Consider the following 16,024-nt stretch of genomic DNA (forward strand, 5'->3'; position numbering starts at 1 on the left):
AGGTGCAGACGGTGGCCCGAAGTCTATACAGGAGGCATGAACAATTCAGTTGTTAATTTCCACAAAAAAAAAAATAAAATGAAAAGGGCAGTTTCCTTTGAGGCTACATCAGATTTGTCTCAAGCCCGTCCATTTTGTGCAAGGTCGGATTGGGTTCCCCCTCCCCAAGCCTTGCCAGGAGAAGTCTTTGATTTTTTATTTATTTTTTTTATCTGAATTTTGAGAGTGTTCATGAGGTGGCCAAACAGGCACAGGCTCCGCCTCCTAATTTGTCAGCAAATGAGATTAAGGCCTTTACAATATCTTGCCTCTGCGATAATTCGCCTATCAAGCTGGCTGACAAGGGTGGCACGGTAGTAATTATGGACAGACCAGAGTACGTACAGGAGGGCTTAAGGCAGATAAGGGAATGTTAATTCAAAGCTACAAGCCCCTATTTTTCAAGATACAATTCCCCAGATACAGCGGATAGTGCTGGATTTAGTTCAAGAAGGTTTTATTTGCCAGCGACAGGCCAGGTATTTGGTGGGGGAACCCAATCCAAGGCCAAGGAGATTTTATTTGTTGCCAAAAGTCCATAAGCCCAGGGACAAATGGCCAACTCAGTTTATGCCCCCAGGTCGCCTCAAAGTATCTGATTGCGGGAGCGAGAGTTATCGGGTGGCAGAGTTTATTGATTTTTATTTAAACCCCATCTATTAAACATTTTAAGTTATGTGAAGGACACTCATGGTTTTTTGAGGAAGGTGAAGCAACTGCAGGTGCCATTGATAGTCTCTACACAAACATTGAGACTCCCCTTGGGTTGAAAGCAGTGCAGGACCATTTTGAAAAATTTCCAGATGCCTCCAGGCCAGATAAGGCAATACTGCAGCTTCTCGAGCTTAGTCTCACTAAGAATGACTTTGAGTTTGAGAGAGCCTTTTATTTACCATTCAAGGGCACAGCCATGGGGAAAAGATTCACGCAATCTCATGCAAACATCTATATGGTACAATGGGAGGAAACCCTTTTTCCCAAATGCCCCAAACTGCCACTTTGCTATCTCAGATTTCCGGATGATGTGTGTGCGAGTGTGTGTGTGTGTGTGTGTGTGTGTGTGTGTGTGTGTGTGTGTGTGTGTGTGTGTGTGTGTGTGTGTGTGTGTGTGTGTGTGTGTGTGTGTGTGTGTGTGTGTGTGTGTGTGTGTGTGTGTGTGTGTGTGTGTGTGTGTGTGTGTGTGTGTGTGTGTGTGTGTGTGTTGGGGGGGCTCTTACTCAGGGCTCTTCGACAAAGAGGCTACAAGGAGCACTGCAAGAAGAGTGCGAACACAGAGGCCCAGTCCTTCCAGTCTGAAACCGAGCGAGTTACTGTAATCTTCACGTTTTTAATCAGCGGGGGTTGGCCTGGCAGGAAGAGTCAGGGGCAATTTCTCGCAGACTCTGGTGAACACCATGGCGGGGGATGATTTTTCACTTTTGGCCAGATATAAGCATAACACCAATTTGAAGGACTTGCTGGTCCATAGCCGGCTCCCTGGAGCCAGAGATACTTGTCGGCAGGTCAGTAAGCCTTCTGTTATCAAGGCTTTTGGAGGGCGGGAGGTCTTTTGTCTGCCCAGCATTCCCTTAAATACTGAGAATTGCATTTATATCATCAGAAGCATTAAATGTGGTAGGTAATATGTGGGCAAGACAAAAAAATTCAATTAGTACACGGCTCCAACAGCATTGGTCCCTGATCCGGTACAGGCGATCATCGTGCAGAGAACGGTCCCTGGTGGGACAATTCAGTAGGCATGGAGTTCAGTGCCTACGAATCCATGGTCTCGAACATGATCCTAAATGGACAAAGGAACAGAGACTTTTTAGGGAGCACCTATGGATTAAAAAAAATAAAAAATTAAACACCAGTTTTCCAAACGGTTTTAATGAACAAGTGGATCTTTGTAGGGGGTAGAGTTTTTTGGATGGTTAGGAATTATGCAGAGAATTATTATGTGGTGTTAAAGAACATGTGTGTTATAAAATAAAAGATGTACATTAAGTAAAAAAAAAATAATAATAATAATTGAAAAAAAATTGAAAAAAAATGAAAATAAAAAAAATAAAAAATAAATGTCAAATAACAGGGTGATGATGATCAGGGTAATGATGGATGTATATTCATAACTCATTCCCCAATCTGAATGCTCCCTTAGAAGAAAAAGTTATTTCTAAACAGGAAAGTCTTCAATAAGCTAGAACGGGACAAGTTTTGAATAACATAATAAATAATGAATTCCTCACAAATTAGGAAGATGGAAATGGGTCAATCCTAGGGTAACAGGAGTACAGTTACAGTTTCAGTTTCGAAAACCAGAAAAATAACCCCCACCCCCCCCCAGTAAGTAAAACTTGAATATATCAAAAATAGGGAAAGAACGAACTTAAAGAGATGTAAAAACAGACAATAAAATAAATAACATATATACAGACACTGACTCAACAAAGAACAGGTGGACACAATACGTTGCCATTTTAACATACAGGAAACCAATCAAGAAAACATAAACTAAGACAGGAAATTTACAGGAACTGGGACCCAAAAAAAAAAAAAAAAAAAAAAAAAAAAAAAAAAAAAAAAACCACACACCTCACAAGTACTGATGTCATTTTGAAAATTTGAATTATGTAAAATTACAAATAATACAAAAGGGGCCTATGGGCACAAGAATGATGTAAATAAATTAAGAGGTTATTTGGGGAAAAAAGAAAAGGTTAACAGACTTTAAAAGTGAACACTGTAACAAGACAGGGAACCTTAACCAGTATAAAAGATACTTCAAAATGAAAGCATAGATACAAAACAAGGCCTAACAAAATACATACAATTCACAAATTGTATGCTCCTTCCTATATTGTAAAGCTTTCTATGAGAGTGATTAAGCAGACAGGTCTTCACGTAATAACCTAGAATACTGTCTAACGCTTGATGGCTGCTCTGTTAAGTCTTCGTCGTCAGCTAGGAACCTGGGTGTGCTCTTTGAAACCAATCTTTCATTTGAAGGCCATGTTACTAGCATCTGTAAAACCGCTTTCTTCCATCTTAAAAATATATCTAAGCTACGACATATGCTCTCAATGAAGAATGCAGAACAGTTAGTTCATGCGTTCATGACCTCAAGGCTAGATTACTGTAACGCTCTACTGGGTGGTTGTTCCTCCCGCTTGATAAATAAACGACAGCTCGTACAAAATGCAGCAGCTAGAGTCCTTACTAGAACTAGGAAGTATGACCATATTAGCCCAGTTCTGTCGTCACTGCATTGGCTTCCTGTTAAACATCGTATAGATTTTAAAATCTTGCTAATTACTTACAAAGCACTAAATGGTTTAGCCCCCCAGTACCTAAGCGAGCTCTTAATGCATTATAGTCCTTCACGTTTATTGCGATCTCAGAATTCAGGCCAGCTGATAATACCTAGAATATCAAAATCAACCGCAGGTGGTAGATCCTTCTCCTATTTGGCACCTAAACTCTGGAACAATCTTCCTAGCATTGTTCGGGATGCAGACACACTCTGTCAGTTTAAATCTAGACTAAAAACGCATCTCTTTAACCTGGCATACACATAACACATTATCAATTTATATTTTCAAATCCGTTAAAGGATTATTAGGCTGCATAAATTAGTTCAGCCGGAACCGGGAACACTTCCTATAACACCAGATGTACTCGTTACATCAGAAAAAGAATGGCATCTACGCTAATATTAGTCTTTCTGTTTATCCCGAGGTTTACCGTAGTCAACCGGATTCGGGGCCGTTTCCAGATGAGACCGAGGACCGGTGCCTTGACACGACCACAACGCAGCCCTGTACCAGCAGAGATCGAGTCGACTAGATCATCCATTGTGAAGACATCATCAACACGACAGCCAGTGCCACAGTTTCCTCAAAATTATAATCACGATTATTAATCATGTTTATTCAAAAAAGAGTAATGTAACTATGGCTATTTTGCAAGTTCTTTACCAACCTACACTTCACCCAAAAGGCCTGTAGGTGGCACAACGACTTAAATTTAACCAACTACGACAACTTCGTTAGATGGTAAATCAATACAAAACATGGTTTTGGTGAGCGCTTTGTAATATGTATTCACATTAGATTTTAAAGCAACACAATTCGTTTGCAATAAGACAAACCAGATTCAAATTGCCCGGCAAATTCGTAAAGCAAAGAAAAATCATTTCTAGCTGATCAACATTATGAAAACTGGTAAAACCTTTAGGAACTTCAAAAGATAAAACGGCGAAATTCCTAATATTACTTCCAATATTTCCAAATTATGTTCATTTTCATAGAGTGGGCCAATATCGTGACTATTTAAAATCAATCGAGAGAAGCAGATATCGTTATCGTGATAAAATACGATTAATCGTGCAGCCCTAATTTTATTTAATTTGACTTGACATTTGATATTCAACAGTATCCTTGACATTTATTCAACAGTGCTTTTGATCTGCCTGCATTGACACTATTCTTTAAAAGGAAAAATTATATACCAATTATCAATGTAAAGCTGCTTTGACACAATCTGCATTGTAAAAAGCGCTATATAAATAGAGGTGACTTGACAGGTAAAGAAACAAGTGAAGGGTACAATCTTACTTTAAACTAAAATGCATTACTAAATATAACTGACAGACAAATAGGCATTAAAAAAAAAAAAAAAAAAAAAAAAAAAAAAAAAAATAATATATATATATATATATATATATATATATATATATATATATATATATATATATATATATATATATATATATATATATATATATATATATATATATATATATATATATATATATATATATATATATATATATATATATATATATATATATATATATGTATATGTGCGATTTCTAGGGGGGATGGGAGGGATTCCCCCCCTTCTGGTCTATGTATCCCTACCTCTGCTGAATTATTTTTATCCCTGATGGGGATAAAACAACCAACAGAGCATATATAATACCAAAAATAAATTTTTTTTTTTTTTAAAACATCAAGTAAAACGCTGCATTTATATAGAACTGTCTCTTTACGACCACAACAAACGGGACACGCCTCAGCACCAGGTGCAAGTCAAACGAGCGCGGAAAAAGTGCAGGTGATGACGAGGGAGCTTCAGTTGAACAACAGTAAATTGCGGTCAGATGAGATGTTGTCAGGCTATGTCGGTAAAACTCAGAAAAATTAACATTACTGTCCAATCAGCCATTATACTGTGCTTGCGGGCGGCACGCACTCAAGAATTGTGTGCGCAAATGCACCGGCGCACGCTGGGCAATTACTTTATTATAGCTTAAATAAAGCGTAAAAGAAACAAGCAATGACCGTCGTTGTTCTGTTGTAAGTTAAGTCATGAAATTACCAAACATGCAATTAACTCCCTGAGGTCTGAAAACGCGCCGGCACGTTTTGCAGGGTTTTTTTTCACATTGCAGCAAAACAGACTTAAAATACTCCGTCATTTCTTGTCATAGAGACATAAGTAATATATCAATTGAAACTATAGAATCTCTTTTATTTGTATACACTCAGAGTAAAAACACAATGTTGTGCTTTTTGTAAAATAAAGAAAACTAACATGATGCGTGATTTCTCCTCTCCCTCTGAACGAAGTCCAATCTGATAGTTCTCAGAAAATAAACTGTAACTTAAAAAAAAAAAAAAAAAAAAAAAAAAAACACTTAAAAAAAAAAAAAGACACTTACGTCTAAAGAAATGTTGAAATGTCAGGTTAAATCGTGCAAGTCAAATCGAAAACAAACATTCTGTGTTTATGTAATCTGTATGAAAAGAGAGCCATGTCAGAAATCCGTGATTCAGCTCATTACCCGCTAATGCGGCCATGCACACAGAGCCAGCACTATTCAGACGCAAATTCAGTCAATACATGCATTCATCGTCTCAATCGTGTATTTAATGTCTTGAAAAGTGTTTATTTGGATGTTAAAGCAATGGTTAGCGATCTCTAGAAGACATGCCATTAGTTCCTAATTCCTTTTCTTCTTTATATTATGAATTTGTGGACTAAAGGTGTAAAGAGCGCCCTCCGGCTGCAAGTATGAATTAAAAACACAGTATCCAGCACTCATAGTGATGACAATAAATATTATTTCTCAGTATAGAAAATTGACATAAATATATAAGAATCCATCAATATTTCTCCAAATGTGCATGCTTTTAAGCTAAAAGCCTATATGAAATGCCATAGAGGTAACAATTGTTCAGACACTTTGCACCACAGAAATACATTATATTTTAAAGAATATAATAGAATACCATTATTTTAAATTGTAATAATATTTCACAGTATTGCGGTTTATGATGAGCTGAGACATTATTACAGAGGGGGGTTTTTTTCACAGCCTACCTGACAGGCCTCATTAATATGCAAGTCATTTCAGATCATTACTATGTGATTCCTTTGTCTTCTCAGGTGTAAATGGCCCATTATTCATGCAGATTCACGCCCCCACGCATACTGTGTTTCTTGACAAAAAGGGTCTTACAAAAACTAAATCAATATATTGTTTTATATGAAGGAGTAGGCAGCATAATTTTTACATAATTCTGAAGCAAAAACTCTAGTCTACAACCTCCAATACCCAGAAGTCTTGTGAACACAGATTTAATATACTTTTTTTGGCCTTATTTCAGTGACTTAAGTTTTTTGTTTTTTCAATAACCACGCATAAACATTATTCCTTCAAAAATACAAACATGTACATACATGTTCCTCACATATTATGGTAGCCTAGTTTCTGCCGAATACAGTGTAATGACACTTTTGTCATTTATATGTTTATGAACAAATGAAAAAAGCACAAATGTCAGGGCATGTCAAAACTTCTCCAGGCCCCAAATCAGCCTCAGACTCCAGAGGGTTAAAGCTGCTTCAACTGTGCATGCATGTATTTGATGACATGGTTTTAAAGCTATTGTTGGCCTTAAAACGTCTTAAAAACGCACATATGTACACCAGGGAAATCAAAATTTTCTCAGGGGAGCATGCCCCCATACCCCCCTAACAAACTACATTTTCGGACCTGAATGAAATCTGTGATAAATGTGTATTTCTACAGATGTCCGCACTTTAGGACTAAAATCTTGTATGTGTATGCACGGTGATCAAAAATAAATGGGACCAAACGCGTAGTATATAGCTCCACTGTGGTTAAATTTAAAAAAAAATAAATAAATAAAATAAAAAAAAGGAATAGACAAACTACAAACTAAAAGGGACACAAATCATGCAGACAGCTTTAACAGCATATTAGAGAGCAAATTACACCAACTAATTCACCAAGTGTCAGACACAAACTGAAATGTAGAGCATTTGTAAATACCAAAATATGCTTGGCTGAAAACTTAAATATCTTGTTAATGTTGACAATGCACCAAATGATCAACTATCCCTGAAGCTTTTTATTGTACCTTGCTAAAAGCATCTCTGCTGCCTAATTCTCGGAGTGCAGAGCACTCCTATATATGAGCTCAAGTGGCTTTGAATATTAACCTCCAGCCAACTGACTAAAATTCTCAACCAGTAAATGGCAAAATCATCAACAGAAATTAAAGGTGTACCACCAAATGCACAGTCGGGCAAAAGGAAACAAACATGAACACAAAAAGCTAAAATTTTAACTAACCCTAACACATGACATTTTAACAGCATGAATAAGTACAAAGACAACAAGGACCACAGAGGGACTTTTATATAGCAAAAACATCATTAGAAAAGTTTGTAGCCTTACCGTGCACTAAACCAGTGAATCTCAACCTTTGAGTAATGGACCCCCGTCATATTTAGAACAGTCCTCAAGGACCACAGAATATTGGCTCATTGGCATCATTAGTGTTTGTTTCTTGCTTCTTTGAATGACTCATGCATTAAGACAGTGACTTACCGCCATCTACTGGTGGAATCACTTCAAGTTTTATTGCATGTTTCTCTATTGATTTTTTTTTTTTTTTTTTTTTTTTTTTTTTTTTTTAAAGTTGTAAAGTATTTATAAAGGGGGAAAAAAAAGCACTGGGAAGTCAATTTAGGGGGAATTTTTGTTTCTTAATGGAAAAAGTGCAGTCTAAGAGGAAGAGTGGGGGTACACAGAAGGATACTCCACTCTACAAAGTTTTGGAAACACTGTATTAGGTGAACACCAATGACCAACCATCCCTAAAACGTTAACATGCATTGTTTTAGGCAAATTATGAAGCATAGGTGTATTTAACAAAGTTTTGGGTGCCCCTATCTGATACCTGAGCTTGTGGTTTTGGATATCCCCCCCTTCAGGTGACGGACTCCATCCTGTTCTGCTTCCAGCTAGTATATCCAACATTGGTTGATCAGATGCTGCATTGCATCCGATCCAAAAAAAAAAAAAAAAAAATAAATAAATAAATAAATAAATGGATTAGTCCATTTTTAAATCTTTTCCTGATAATTTACTCACCCTCATGTCATCTAAGATGTTGATGTCTTTCTTTCGTCAGTCGAAAAGAAACGAAGGAATTTGATGAAAACATTCCAGGATTTTTCTCCTTATAGTGAACTTCAATGGCCTCCAAACAGTTGAAGGTCAAAATTACAGTTTCAGTGCAGCTTCAAAGGGCTTTAAACGATACCAGATGAGGAATAAGAGTCTTATCTAGCGAAATGTTCAGTCATTTTTCAAAAAAAACAACAACAAAAAAAACAACTGTATATGCTTTATAAAATATAAAACACAAATTGTCACCTTGAACGTACTTCTGGTTTCCGCATTCTTTAAAACAATTACACTGTATGTCCTACGCCTTCCCTATTCTACTTACGGAAAACAAATAAACTGGCACCGCGTTCATTCCGTAAGTATAATAGAAAAGGCGTAGGACATACAGCGTAGGAGTTTTGAAGAATGCAGAATCAGCACCTTCATAAAGAAATCTACAGCACATGAATGAAGCAAAACCGTTTTAAAAGAGTTACGTTAATGGAAAACAGATGATGCTTTAGATGAAAGTGCAATCTGTAACTACTTACCTTCAGATAGTGTACAACATGCAGCGGTGCTTGGTTTTAAGTCAATTTGCTTCCATTAGTGCTTTTTTGCAGAAATTTGAATGTTGCTAAAGCTGTTGACCCAGTAAAGAAACCAATATGCACAATGGGTCACAGGTGAGTCTTCAGCTCAAAGAGGACTCATCTGGGCAGCTGTTTATTCTCCTAGACAGTGTTCCTATGGCATTGTCAGGAACTGACTAAAAGCAATAAAAGCAACTATTAGTGTCTCTACAGTAATAAGAATATTTTGATGGTTGTGTAAATGAAATCACTGCTGTGAGCTGATGCAACACCTGCCATTAAACGTCAAACAAGTTTAGAAGAGTTTGTAATTCTGTACCATGAGCCTTCAAGGTGGATAGCGGAGTCAAAAATGTGGACTTCCACTCTGAATGGATAACCGTACACCCAGCTCACCTAGAGTTCATTAAAAGTTCAGTATTAGTAACAGCTTGAATTCAAAAGAACTCTAGCACAGAAGAGCATTTCCAAGAATCAGCAGCACACCTGTTCTCAAACCTCTTCAAGGTTTGGTGAAGTTGGTTAAAGAAGTTGAGAGAGATGGTGTCACTTTGTTCTTCGATCAAATCCAGGTCTCACTCAATCCCAAGATGAACCAAGTATGTTTACTGGGTAAATTTAAGTCAGTTTTGGGACTTTAGAACTGTCAGACAGCTAGAAAACAATGAGGGGCATCTTTGTTCAGACCATCCACACATACACACACACACAAGTGATCAAATAATATCTGATATTGGAGCTCAAATTGCAGATTTGCACGTGCAGGCAGCTGATGCTACCCTCTACCTAGCCTAGCATTGGTTGATCACAAGCTACTCTGAAGTATGATAACATTGAACATGGTTTTTGGGGAATATGGGTCAACCCATAACGAGAACAAGCACATGTCAATGTAGCAAGGAACACAGGTTGGTCTTCAAACCTGGAAGGACTTCTCATCTGGCAGCTGTTGATTTTCCAGAAGGTTGCTGACATGTCAGGTTCTCACTGGAATAAAACAAAAATCTATGAATTTAGTGAATGCACCCTGCTGCCAGTTTGTCTAGAGCAGTGGTTCCCAAACCTGTCCTGGAGGACCCCCTGCCCTGCACAGTTTGTATGTTTCCCCTCATACATCACACCTGATTCAATTGAACATGTGCTCATTAGTAGAGACAGCAAGACCTGAAATGGGTGTGTCAGGAATAGGGAGACATAGAATATGTGCAGGGCTGGGGATCCTCCAGGACAGGTTTGGGAACCACTGGTCTAGAGTAACAAATGTGAGAGTTACGTACTGTATGTAAATAAGGTCCATCTGTGCATGCAGTAATGAGCTGTTCAGTCAAACAGGTACAGAAGAGCTTGGAACGCTGTAGCATGATATTACAAGAGACATTTAAGTTAGTGCAAGTAACTTAATGAAACTCAAATAAATTATTGTACAGAAGTATATTTAAGTAATACTGATAAGCAAACCTGTTCCTCTAATCTTAATTTAATGAGGGGTATGGAAGGAATTGGTGTTGTTGCTGTGTCCTCTGGTTGAATCCATGTCAGTCAGTTTCAAGATGAGCCGAGTGCAGCTGCAAGCTGGAATGAAGTCAGCTTTGGAACTCTGAAATCAGACAGATGGGAAAGACAAGGTTAGCAGAACATCACGAGAAGGGAAGTCCATTGTCTCCACACAAGGACATGTAGTCCACTTCAAAACACAGGCAGAGGATCTCACATCATTAAAGTGCATTATGGGATGTCGTTCCAGTGGACTGCAGTTGAGAAACAGATAACAGACAAACACTTAAAGAGCCAATTACTAAGGATAAATCCACAGAGCTTGAGAGGTAAATTAACAAACTGACATTAACAAGCCGTCATCATTGCAAATGATCACAATCGCTGAAGTGATTTAGTGCTCACATTGATAAATAGCTTTCTCCTGTCACTAAGTTTGGGGTACCCCATCTATCTGATTTCGGAGTTCAAGTTTCACATCCCCAAATAACTCCTGCAACACCATAGGACAACTTGCAGTACCGTTCACAATAAAACATTGACATAGGGAAGCTCCTAATAGACTGTAAAACACCCTTGCTACTATGCTACTATGGCTGCAACAGATATTTGTTGCACATTAAATCTAAATCTTCATTACTTAGTAGCAAAGGTGTGATTTATAAGATCAGGATTGAAGTTCTGTATTCCTACACAACATTCTACGCTATACGATTCTCTCAGATTTCTCTTAGTATTTGGAGACTGTATTTTTCTCTTTACACTAGACCAGGGGTCACCATTCCTGCTCCTGAAGGGCCGGTGTCTCTGCAGAGTTCAGCTCCAACCCTAATCATACACACCTGAAGCAGCTAATTAAGGTCCTACTAAGCATACTAGAAACTTCCAGGAAGGCGTGCTGATGCAAGTTGGAGCTAAACTCTGCAGGACACCGGCCCTCCAGGAACAAGTTTGGGGACCCCTGCACTAGACTCAATGGATTTAAACCTTGAAGCTGTTGACCACTTATTTCTGACAAAAGAAAAATGCTGCATAACAAGACAAACAACATTCAACAAACTTCTCATGCTCAATAATTCCAACCTTCAGTAGCTTCTTTACTCTTCAACTTCCATCACAGACTGACAATGCTGTGATAGTTCAGCTAGTGGGCATTAATACTTACGGGCACAACCATTGGCAGACATGCAAGCAACCAACCAGAAATTAAGTTCCCCAAATGAACAAACCTCAGTATTATAAGCTTTTAGTAGGCGCCCTAATTTTTAAAAAAAGCAATAACATACCCTTACAAATAAAACAACAACAAATACCCTTAAATAAAAAAAAAAAAATTATATTCAACCCCCACTTTGGTTTCTCCCACCTCCCATGATGCACCACAGCGAAGACATAAAAGTCCATTTCAGGAGCAGTTCTGGTTTTTCCAACTGGCTCCAGCAAGCTGTCATGTGGGTTCTCCAACATTGATTTTTGTTTGATTTTTTTCCAACGTAAATCATGCTTTAACCAAAATGAATTATTTAAAAATTATGTTACATTTAGTTAAATTTTTGAAAGAGCAATGAACAGTTAGGACCTGAAAACTGGTTTATCATTTAGTTAATTTTGTCTTTACGATTGTAAAGGCTCTATTGTTGTATTATGATTAAAATGCTAAAATTCATCTTATTTCCATATGCTGTTTTTGGGCAATGATTGAATCAATAGCGGTCAGGTGGTATAGCCTTGTATTTACTGGAATCTTGAGATGACAACACGTGACGTTATATTCGGAGCTGTTCACGTCCTTTTTGTTCTTGGACTGGGAACTTATGCGTTTCCATGGCCTAAATGAATCTACAGCGGTCAGGTGGTACAGCAGCCACGTGGTACATCTGGGAGCCCTCAGAAAACTCCCATTTTACAAGCTGTAACTACGATCTCTACGAGGACTTGAACACTTTACAAGCTAGAATCTACAGGAATTATGAGGTGGCTTGAACGCACCTTCATTCAGACGGGCTGACGTCATGACGCACGAGTTGACCTGCGTCTCCAGATTATCACCTGCTGCTTGTCCTTCGTTTTCTTTTTCTGTCGGGATTCGGATGAAAGGTAGGTTGGAACTTTCTTTTGACTAATATATATTTGATAAAGGAGGTTTAGCTTTCTTAAACCTGTGGTTGTTTTATGCGGAGAACTCCGCTCATGTTTTGTATAATGTGTAGTTAATGTAAGCCAAACTTATATGTTTTGAACTGTTCCTATTCGTAAATTTATAAATTGTGCTAAGCTAAGTTCATAATGATGTTAACGGAAATAGAATGGAAAACATGAAATGAATATGTTTAGTTATTTTTTTTGATTAATCACTCACACTTACTGTTTTTCGTTATTTAGTGAATTCATAATTGTCCTCCTCCAACCTCACAACAAGCAGCAGGACGCAGTTTTTAGCATTCAAGCGCTGCTTATGTGGTTTATGTTTTTAAAAACATTTAACAAAAATGGAGGACCGTCGGTCTCACGCACATCCACTATGTTTGTAGTTCTGAACCTCCTCCACAGTGCAAGTGGTTACGAGGGTCTTTTAAACCAGTTTGTATTGATATCACTGCAAGTCAACCCATAACTGACCGTTATTTGACTGATATTCGCGCATTAGCTGTTGTGTTACTGTGGTTTGTCACCAGCTGTATTGATACTAAACCTCATGCACCGCTGACTAATTACTGACCATAATAACAAAATATTTATCTTACTTCTTTCAGTTTAAATAATGCAGCATTCTTCATGTGCAAATATCTTAAAGACATTTGTAAGGATGACTTATTTTGCAACTCCTGGTTAGTCATTATAAAAAAATAAATAAATAAATAAAAATCTAATAATTGCAAATAAATAAGAAATGATAATGTTTGACATGATTTTATTTTATTATGTGGCTAAAATCAAGTTGTTTTCAGAAAAATAGATACTGTTGTCTTCTGCATTGTCTTGTTTCTCATTACACAAATGAATGTTTCTTCAAGTGCTTCCATGCTTGAAAAATGTGCAGAAAACTACTTTTAAACAGGAAATGATGGAAATTTACCTTACATATTTACACCGGGTCTATTCGGACGGGATTAGTATTACCTGAGGTAATTTTTCCGGACCTTTTTACAGAAGGTAAAAGTCGCCGTAATCTTTACTAACATTGTCCGTAATGATTACCGAGATGGCACATTCGGACGGGACTAAAATCACTGAGAAGCTCTGCTAATAATTACTTTACCCCCACCTCCCCATGTAAAACTTATCCCGTCCGAATAGGGCTTTAGTTTGATACACTCAAACTGGCTTATCCAAAACACATCCTGACATGGAGAATGAAGACAGGTAAGCTAATATCTCACTCTCTTTGGAGTTAAACTTTGTGGTCAAGACACGTGTAATTCGTGTTCAGTCATGCCACACACAGTGGTGATTTTGACTGAAACTGGATCCGTGTTTTTCGCTGTGTGGTTTTTCATCCGTCCTGTACAGAATCACTTCATATTTCAGCAAACAGGATTCCATTGGGATGCAGTTTGAATTTTAGCCTCTCACACTGAAACAACTGAGAAAGCTTCAGTATTTGTTGTACCCACATACTCTATCAGATTCACATACTAGAGTCCATCTGAAAAATGACAGATTAGAATATAAAACAAATCAACAAGGGATGTAAGTGAGTGTTGTTAGGCAGGGAAGGAGTTGGTTACAGCATTAGAGATAAACCGACATAGTTCCTTCCCATTGACATTATCACAAAAAGATGTCAGATCTCATTTGCTGTCAAAGAAGAAGATCCAGGGTGCTTCTCAATATCCCTCCTCGTCTCCTCACTCCTCCGTCCTCCATCCTATGACCCGGAAAACGATCGAGCTCAGCCATCTTGAAGGACATCTCAATTCTCTAATTGCACCGCGAGGAGGCGAGGAACGAGGAGAGAGGAGGCTTTCTGAGGAGTCATGAGCGAGGATACACCAGTGCATCCTTTGCGGAAGTCTTTCTCATCGAGAAACGTGACGCACGCATAAATTCTCCTCCCCCTTTATATCTCTTACAATAATTTTAATTTAAATTAACTTTATACCTCATATATTTCAACGGGGCATCTTGCTTTATTAATATTTATTATAATTTTTTTTAAATAACCAAAGTTTAATAACATATGGAGAGATCCCTGGAGTGCAGCTGATGACGCTTTGAAGTGACGCTAAAGGGAGCGAGGATATCATTACACTTGATTCAATTCCTACCTCCTCGCATATTTTCCTTGCGTCCTTCCCTCGCATCCTGAAGGGGTGGAGCTAAGACGTGAGGAAAGGAAGCAAGGAAAGGAAACGAGGATGCACAAATAAGAACTGAGAAGCACCCCCAGATCTGTTATGAATCTCTGAGCTGCAGGTGTGTAATCCAGGTGTGACTCCATTGATGACAGATTCAGATTGTGACGGAGCCGCAGAAGGCGTGTGTTACTTTGTCATTTTTGTGTCTGAGGACAGAAGAAAACAAATTTTCATGTATGTGTAAGTGGTCCGGCCCCTTTCATTTCATATTAGCCTAATTCAACTGCATACAATGTTGAAAGCTAACAGCTAACGGAGGCTAACAAGCATTACGTTTACTATGATAATAAAATTATCAATAAGCCATGTGAAATTTCAGCCGCAGCTCTTCTAATTCAGTTCAGTCTGTGATGTGCCTCAAAAGGCCAGAACACACCGAGGCGACACCGACGAACTAGTGGCGACGAAAGCAGACTGTGGGGTTGGCTCACGTCGGCAGCGTCTGTGTCCAAAGTTGTCCTGACACACCAAACCAACGCTAAACAGCTGACGGCCAAGTAGCACATCAGTTTTGTGCCTGCGTGAGATGAAATGCCTTTCCGAACCAGCAGGTGGCAGTAGCTGAACAGCCAATCAGAATGATCAGATGGCCTGACGGACCAACGAGCTCCTACGCCGATTCAACATTTGGAAAGACCGAAAAAAAGCCGACGAGGACCAACTTCAGCCAACGGTGCAGAACACACTGAGAAAACTTAGTCGGCAGACGAAGAAAAACCGCCCGACGGCCTGGTGTGTTCCTGCCTAAAAATGAAATGAGGAGACAGCTTCCAGAAAATTCATGTACGAATCAAGTGAGTCAGTGATTCAGTGACTCGTTCATAAAGACAGTGGACCACACTTGAGGTTTTTACACTTGACCACTTGTCTACTTACATGACCTGTTTCCAGAGTTGGGCCAAAGTGTTCAGTAGACGTGAAGACCGCAAGTGTTTCGAGGTTTTTGTTTACTCAACAGGACACACACTTACTCACTGAGTGATTGTGGCGCTGCATTTTCAAACATTTCACAAACTATATACATTTATTACTCACCCTCATGTCGTTCTAAAGACCCTCATCCATCTTCAGAA

At 38.4% G+C, this 16,024-nt stretch overlaps 1 protein-coding gene and 1 long non-coding RNA gene across 4 annotated transcripts in view; both read right to left on the reverse strand.

Moving 5' to 3' along the window:
- The window catches only part of LOC125247003, a 537,225-nt gene that overhangs the window by 47,974 nt on the left and 473,227 nt on the right, over positions 1 to 16,024 (reverse strand). The gene's annotated exons all lie outside the window — the stretch shown is intronic.
- LOC125249021 lies at positions 9,486 to 11,847 on the reverse strand. Its single transcript, XR_007180475.1, has 5 exons — positions 11,677 to 11,847; positions 10,558 to 10,696; positions 10,377 to 10,451; positions 10,022 to 10,086; positions 9,486 to 9,753 (listed from the first exon to the last, which is right to left on the reverse strand). It is a non-coding gene; the product is annotated as an uncharacterized LOC125249021 (long non-coding RNA).

Source organism: Megalobrama amblycephala, linkage group LG1 (genome assembly GCF_018812025.1).
Source record: "Megalobrama amblycephala isolate DHTTF-2021 linkage group LG1, ASM1881202v1, whole genome shotgun sequence".
In the NCBI taxonomy this organism is placed as follows: Eukaryota; Metazoa; Chordata; class Actinopteri; order Cypriniformes; family Xenocyprididae; genus Megalobrama; species Megalobrama amblycephala.